This window comes from Pteropus medius, unplaced genomic scaffold (assembly GCF_902729225.1).
Source record: "Pteropus medius unplaced genomic scaffold, Ma_sr-lr_union100, whole genome shotgun sequence".
Lineage (NCBI taxonomy): Eukaryota > Metazoa > Chordata > Mammalia > Chiroptera > Pteropodidae > Pteropus > Pteropus medius.
In genome coordinates, this window is record NW_024340849.1 from 40,926,570 (window position 1) to 40,935,254 (window position 8,685).

The window sequence follows — 8,685 nt, forward strand, 5'->3', positions numbered from 1 at the left end:
GGACTCAAACTCTCTTTACTCGATATATATGGTTCTTCATGGTCTGGTGTAGCTATAGTGAGTGAGAAAAGCACTGGATTTGATATAAAAAGACCTGGTTTAAAATGAAAACTGTAGTCACTGAAACCTACACTTCAAGTCACACTCTAGTCTCCAGACTCTTTGTGCTCCTCACCTATCATGGTTTTGCTAATCATACTTGTGAAAGCACAGTTATGTATTCAATTCCTTATCCTTTAAAATTTCACTCAGCATGTAACATGAATGACCACTTTTTCCTTTTGGAAACAACTTTGTTTTCTTTGCTTCTATGGCAACTTTCTCTTATGCTGTTCTTCCTAAAACACTTGCCATTCTGCATCAATTGAAGTTTTGGACATGTTAATTTTTAAATGCATATGAGACAGCTACTGGGGAATCATAACTAGGCATTTGGATATAGCCCCCTTTTCTCAGGCTCCTCCTTCAACTGAGCTCCTGTTTCCAAGTCCTCCTCTTCCCTCTCCTCTCTCTTTTCCTTTCACATTCTCCTATCTTCCTCCCTATCCTCTCTTTCTTCTCTTTGGTGATGACTTTTGCAACTTAGGACAATTCCCACATTTTCATCTCTAGCTAGTGCTTCTCCTCTGAGCTACAGACCTTCATACTCAAGGCTGTTTAAAAATGAATTTGTTTCTTGACGAAAAAGTGAGCTCTACAGGAACAGGACCTTCTCTTGCTTATTCAGTATTGTATCTATATTACCTAGAAAGAGAGCTTGGGACTCAATAGATGCTAAAAATATTCAACCAGATAAATGTCAGACTTTACTGATCTATGATATTTTGTGCATGCAAAATCCTGTGAAACTCCTTTAACTAAAGATTAGCAAAAATTTCTCCCTTGATAGACCTGTGGCTGGGTGTGTGGATAGTGCAGTGAGAAAAGGTATATACAAGCCAAGCACTGAAGCCAATAGTAAAAGGAGAGTCATTTTGTGGAAGCTTACAAGAATAAAGTTCTAAATATATTATTAAATTTAATTCGGCTTACTAAATTGTTGTATGAATATACCACAATTTTATCTGTCCATTCTTCGTCAATGGATATTTGGGACATTTCTACCTATCTGTGATTAAGAACTTTGTTCCTATTCAAATTACTATAAAGTCAAATTAAATGAAAATTTTATAGAGAGCTATGGTCATGGAATTTGGGGAAGGGTCTGCTTTAGCAGACAAAATGTACTGATGTTCTGGAAATGTTTTCTGAACAAGTGAATGAGGTTAGAAGTAGGATAATAATTTTCTTTTACATTTTTCCTTTTATTATCTTTTAAAATCTATATAATTTATAAAAGTATACTATATTACATATGTTAATTATAAATCATAATTGCATAAAAACATTTGTGAATCTACTTCTCAATCCAAGAACTAGAATAAGAAAAACTTTGAGCTACTTATTAATTTTCTTCTCTGTACCATATGTCTCCTTATCACCTGTATCACTGTTTCGCAAAGGCAACCGCTATTCTTAAATTTAATATTTTTATTACATTTCAAAAAATATAGTTTTATCATAAGTGTGTATATGTCCAATTATACCAATTAGCTTTATTTATTATTGAACTACATAAAATATATTATACTCTATGTAATTTGTTAGAACATGCTTTTCTTTTTCTTTTTTTTGCTAAACATTATTTTCAAGTTACACGTTGTTGCAAATTGTTGTAATTCATACCTTTCATTGTTGTATGAATATGCCATAATTTTATTTGTCTGTTCTCTGTCAATAGACATTTGCAATGTTTCTGCTTTTATGATATTAAAGAAGTTTTCTCTTATAGAAATCTTTAATGACATTATCTGTTTTTTAATTTTTAATTCATTGTTTTTAAACAGATATTTAATGACATTATATTATTTTTCTTTAATAAGATTTTGCCAATGAAAACTTTACCAATGTCTACACTTTTTAGACATGAAAGGGATTAGTATTCTTGTTATTTCCTCAAAAGAACCTTATTTTCTCTTGTCCTTGGGCCTTTGCATATGCTATTCTCTCTATTTTGGATGTCTTTTGCCTCCCTCTTCACTCTAATTTTTCTGAGTACTTCCTATTCATCCTTCACTATTTGTCTTCGATGTCACCAGGAAGCCTTCCTAACCACCCCAGGTTGTGGTAGGTGCCTGTGATCCCCTTCAGACACCCCCTAACCACTTCATATTTCCCTTTCAAGACACTCATTAATCTCATATGAATTATACATTCTGTTTTACTTCCTTGTCTCTACCACTAGCATGTATGCTTGAATTGGTAGACATTTTGCCTCATTTTGTGATCCTTAGAAGCCAACCTAGAGCCTGGCAAGAGACGGATGTTCAATAAACATTTGTTAAATAAATAAATGAAAAAATTGCTAATCTCTCACCTTCTGCTCACCAAAATTACCAATAAGGACACCTTATTTTGTTGATGTCAAAGGACAACTATTTACTGGTAAATGAAATATTTAATAATGTTTTCCCATTGGACCAGGTGTTATCAATTTTAATGCTGTCAGCTGTCAAAGATGGAGATTAGCAAAGGACTAAAACTAGACCACCATTCACTTCTTGTCTCCTTTATTCCATGGAGATATATTCCATAAAGACAGCTATTGATTTCTACCATTAGACTGCCAGGAAAGCCAGCAATAATTGCTTTAGGAATTTTGTTCATGAATATTTTCTGTTAATTTCCCAGGAGCAAGACCAGCTGCTCCCCTTCTCTCAACAAAAATTAGAGAGCTGGTAGAAATTAACATACTCATAAATGCTTTTTAAGAAAAATATTATTTACTTGGCTTTGTGGTAGTGAAGAATAAAAAGCAAACTACAAAAGTAAAGTTTCTAAAGGGTTTATATATAACATAATCTGTAATATATATAAATCAAACCAAAGACAAAGGTAGAAAAATGTATCTGCTTTATGTAAACACTACTGTTCCTATTTTTAAAAAAATTGATATTTTTCAGGGTTTCGTAAACCTGGAAGCATGTTTGTCATTCTTCTTAATTAACAGCTATGGGAAGAATACTAATCATTTCCAAAAATCTTCTGTATATTTCATCTTTAGTTTTCTCTCTCTTTCCCATTAGTATTTGAAAATTTTCTCCTTTCCCACAAATCTTTGAAAATTGAACGAGAGACATTGGAAATGGAATGAAATGGACATTTGGAAAACTGCAACCAAGGATCTACTTTGCCTAGGATAATATAGAAGTAGCCATTGCCATCTCTCCAGAATCCTCCTCCTTAATTATATTTTAAACAGATTATTCATTCAGTAAGAATTTTTTTTTGCACGCAGAGTTAAGGACATTGTTTTCTTAAATTGGACACAGGTTGATAAAAGCTGTTGATAATATGCATATATTAAAGTTCTCATGCTGCCTTTCCTTGGAGATTCATGCCCTTATAATTTTTCTTTTTCCAGAAACTTTCTGTTATGTTTACTATAGCCCTACATAAACTTGATAATTTTGTATGTATCTGAACTTATTAGGAATAATAATTAGGAATACTAATTCCTATTTTAAACACCTCCAGTTACTTAGTGCAAAATTTTTTCATGTTAGAGCAATTTTAAATGTCTTTCCCCAAGCTATATATCTTTGTTAAAGTTACATTGGTCATATCACAAAATAATTCTTGGTACCTAGAAATAATGTAAGCAGAAATTATATATTTTATTTTGAAAACATAATACAGTAAAAGTGTGATGATTTCATCTCTCATTTTTAGGGCGATTTTAGGTTGCTGTGGCATCTCCTTAGGTGTTGTTTAAGGAAAATGCATTATTTGTTGAATCTTATGACAGAATCTTATGACAGGATTTTTTTTTAAAATTTGGAAAATATTTACTTTTCAGAGAGTTTTCTGTTTACTTATGTGCTTTTGAGTTTTAGTCTAAAATTTATGTACATAAAAATATAGTGTTTATCTTAAAAAAATCCCTTTATTTTTTATCATCTCCCATTCAAAAGACAAATAAATCTATAATCTCAGGCTTATACAGAAACAAGATATTACTGAAGTTTTTGGTTAGTTGAAACTTATTAAGTCTTGAAAGGTAAATCAACTCTTTGTCTTTATGCATTCATGTTCTAGTAATCCACATCAAGGCAACAGAGAATAACAATTTTATAGACCAAACTACTTCCAATGATTTTTTTTTTAACAAAAATGTGATTCATTAGTTGTTTGACTTTTCATCAGATATTAAAAATGTTACATTGTGATCCTTTGCTCACATATTTCACTGACCTCCTTTCTTACTCCATATATTAACAATAATTATCTTTTTAAAATCAATTTTTTGAATGTAGTTATATACAATAAATTCACTGACTTTAAATGTTTAGTTTGAAACATTTTGACAAAACTCTATACCTGCATAACCACTACCAATTAAAGATTGTGTGTTTGTCTATTTTTATGTTAATATCATATTGTCTTGATTACTGGTCATTGGAATTTCTATATTATTTCTATATCAGTGGTTCGATCCTCTTCTTAATTCACTCTGTTTATTCCCTCTAATATACTCTTTATCTCAGATAATGTGTTCTTCATTTCTGACTGGTTCCCTTTTATAATTTCCACTTTCATTTATATATATATATTTTTTATCTCTTTGTTAAAGTTCTCACTGAGTTCATCTACTCTTCCCCTAAGTTCATTGAACATCTTAATAACCAGTGTTTTGAACTCTGCATCTGTTAGATTGCCTGACTCCATTATTCTTGGATCTCTGTTCTGTTCTCTCATATAATTTCTGCTTCTTTGTCTTCCCATTTTGGCTGTCTTTCTGTGTCTGTTTCTATGTACTAAGCAAAGTGCCTAAGTCTCACGGTCTTACTAGCACAGCTTTGTGTAGTAGGTGTCCAGTGGTCCAGGCTTGAGAGGGGTTCAGCTGCAGGCCAAGTTTAATCCCAGCCTGTGACCCTTCAGGACCACTTGTTAAGATTCAGCAAGCAATCCACAGATGCTGTGTTTATAGTTGCCTCAAGAGGCCACACCAGAAACCAAGGCTAGCTGCCACCAGTGTGAGTCTTGGAGTTGGCTCAACAAGGAACACTGAACTTGGAGGACATAATTGGATGTGGCTTGAATGGGGCCCCAAGTTTAGGGAAGCAGAGTTTCAGGGAATCTTCTGGGTGGAGTGATCTCTGTTATCTAGTTCAATTACATTTCAGCTATGGTGGCACTGAGTCCGCACACTGGGAGTGGGGAGGCTTAATAGAGGGAACAATGGATACCGCCAATACTTCTGTCTGGGAGAGAGCCATACCTCTGACTTTTCTCTGACAACTCAGTGTCTGCCCGTAAGTCCCTGGTGCCCTCTGAGTGGCCTACCTAGCACTGGTGCTCAGAGTGAGCAGGCCTGTCACTGCAAAAGTCCAGTAGCGAACATGGCCCCTTTAAGAGGAGTCTGCAGCTGCCACCTGCAGCTGCAGCAGCCTCTGTCCCACTCGGCAGTTGGGGACAGGGCAGCCTTATGTTTTTGCCCCCTCCTACCTTCTACCATTGCAGGTTTATTTTTTATTTCTCTCCCTAGTTATGCTTCTGTTCATCTAGATCCCAGGTGACTTTGCTTGCTCTTTGTTCCTTGTTTCTGTCACAACTTTGATTTGATCACAAGAAGAATGAACAAAGCCTCTATCATCTATGCCATTTTTTTTTGCTCACATTCATTCTCAGTTCATGTGTTTCGATGATACTGTAAATGATATTTTAAAAACTTTTATTTCCCAATTATTCATTACTAGTAAATAAAAATATAATAGTTGTATGTTGATCCTGAATCTTGTGACTTTTGTATTTAATTAACTGATTATCATAAATTTTTGGTATATTTTTTAGGATTCATATGTACACAATCATATTATCTGTGAATAATGACCATTTTATTTCTAATTTACATATCTTTAATTTCTAATTTACATATCTTCCTAATTTACATATCTTTAATTTCTCTTATTTTATTCTCTTTCTTTCCCTCTCTCTCCCTTATTAAACATTCCTGGAATCTCTAGTACAATGTTAAATGGTAATGGGAAGATTTAATATGTTTTTCTTGATTTGAAATTTGGAAGATAGTGGTCAGTCTTTCATTATTAAGGATGACCTTACCTGAAGGCTTTTCATAGGTATCCTTTACCAGGCTGAGATAGGTTTCTTCTATTTCTAATTTGCTTAGATTAAAAAAAATTATGCATGAGTGTGGATTTAGTCAAATGTTTTTTCTGCATCTATTAAAAGGATTATATGATTTTTATCTTTTATTCTGTGAATGTGGTAAATTACAGTATTTGATATTTCAAATATTAAATTAAGCTTGTATTACTGGTACTATGTCAGAGCCTTTCAACAGTTGACTTCCATTTCCTGCTTCAAATCTTTGTTACTATTGTCATATATTTTACTTACAAATGTTATAAACCTATAAAACATATTTTTATTTTATAATGCCAAGTAGGTGTCTTTTAAAAGAAAGTTTAAGTCCTTTATATTTACTCCTTTATTATTTGTCATTTCTAGCATTCTTGTGTAGATCCTATCTTCCATCTGGTGTCATTTTCCTCTAGCCTGAAGAACATCCTTTAAGATTTCTTGTAATGAAAGTCTGCTGGTAATGAACTCTTTTATCTTTTATTTTATGAAAATGTGTTTATTGTACCTTTATTTTTGAAAAATATTTTTAGTGGATATAGAATTCTAGGTTGATAGATTCCTCCTGAGCCCCAGGTCTGTAAACATGTGGTTCCAATATTTATTGGCTCATATCGTTTCTGATGAAAGTGAATTATGATTCATATATTTGTTCCCCTGCTACGTAATGAATATTTTTTCTGCTTTGGCTGATTTCAAGTTGTTCTCTTTATTACTAGTTTTTAAAATATTTTTTTAATTTTATGGTTGGCATACAATATTATATTAGCTTCAAGTGTGCGACATAGTGATTAGACATTTAACTTACAAAGTGATCACCCCAGTAAGTCTAGTACCCATCTGACACCATCCACAGTTAATACAATATTATTAACTATATTCTTTAGGCTATACTTTATAAGCCCCTGATTATTTTTTTTAAGCCTACAGCCCATGGTATTCTTAGGTGGTTTCTCATCCAAGTACTAACCAGACCCGACCCTGCTTAGCTTTCGAGATCAGACGAGATCGGGCGTGTTCAGAGTGGCATGGCTGTAGACCCCCTGACTATTTTGTAACTACCAGTTTGTTCTTCTTAATCCCTTACCCTTTATCACCCACTCCTAAAACTCCCTCCCATCTGCTAAACCTCAAAATACTCTCTGTAACTTGAGTTTATTTCTTTTATGTTTGTTTATTTTGTTTTTTAGATTCCACATGTAAGTGATATTATATGGTGTTTGTCTTTCTCTGTCTGACTTACTCTACTCAACACAACACCTTCCATGTCCATCCTTGTTGTTGCAGGTTGCAAGATTTAATTCTTTTTTACGGCCTAGTAATATTCCATTGTATGCATGTACCACCTCTTTTTTATCCATTCATCCATTGAGGACATTCAGGTGTTGGCTGTTGTAAATAATAATAAATGATACATGAGCACATGGATTCACATGTCCTTTGGAAGTAGTATTTTGGATTTCTGTGGATAAATACCCAGAAGTGGGATTACTGGGTCCTTTTTTGTCTCTTTATAGCTTTTATTTTAAAGTCTATTTTATCTGGTACAAGTATTGCTACCCCAGTTCTTGTTTGTTTCCATTTTCATGAAATATCTTATTCCATTGCTTTACTTTTAGTCTGTGTGTGTCTTTTGATCTGAAGTGAGTCTTTTGTAGGCAGCATATGTAAGAGTCTTATTTTCTTATCCATTTAACCACCCTATCTTTTGATTGGAACATTTACTCCATTTATATTTAAAGTAATTGTTCATAGATATGTAGTTATATTGCCATTTTATTTTTCATATTTTTGATCTTTTTTTCTTTTTTCTTCTTCTTCTTAAAGAAGTCCTTCCAACATTTTCTATAATACTGGCTTGGTGGTAATGCACTCCTTTAGCTTTTTCTTATCTGAAAAGCTCTTTATATGTCCTTCAATTCTAAATGATAGCTTTGCTGGGTAGAGTAATCTTGGTTGGAGGTCCTTGCTTTTTATCACTTTGAATATTTCATGCCAATCCCTTCTGGCCTGCAAAGTTTCTGTTGAAAAATCAGCTGGCAGTCTTATGGGAGCTCCCTTGTAGGTAACCAGACATTTTTCTTTTGCTGCTTTTAAGATTCTCACTGTTTTTAAGCTTTGGCATTTTAATTATGATGTGTTTTGGGTGGGCCTCTTGGGGTTCATCTTATTTGAGATTCTCTGTGCTTCCTGAGCTTGTCCGTCTGTTTCCTTCACTGGGTTGGGGAATTTTTACTTCATTATTTCTTCAAATAGGTTTTCAATTTCTTGCTCTCTCTCTTCTCCTTCTGGTATTCCTATGATATGAATTTTCGTATGTTTGGTGAAGGCCCCTTAAACTATTCTCATTTTTTTGGATTCTTTTTTTCTTGTTGCTGTTTTGATTAGGTGTTTTCTGCTACCTTATCTTCTAAATTACTGATTCAGTCCTCTGCTTGATCTAATCTACTGTTGATTTTTCCTATGGTAGTCTTCATTTATTGT

At 33.3% G+C, this 8,685-nt stretch overlaps 1 pseudogene; it reads right to left on the reverse strand.

Annotated features, from left to right (window-relative positions):
- Positions 1-7,122: 7,122 nt before the first annotated feature.
- LOC120590118 (uncharacterized) lies at positions 7,123-7,241 on the reverse strand (annotated as a pseudogene).
- Between the last annotated feature and the right edge of the window lie 1,444 nt (positions 7,242-8,685).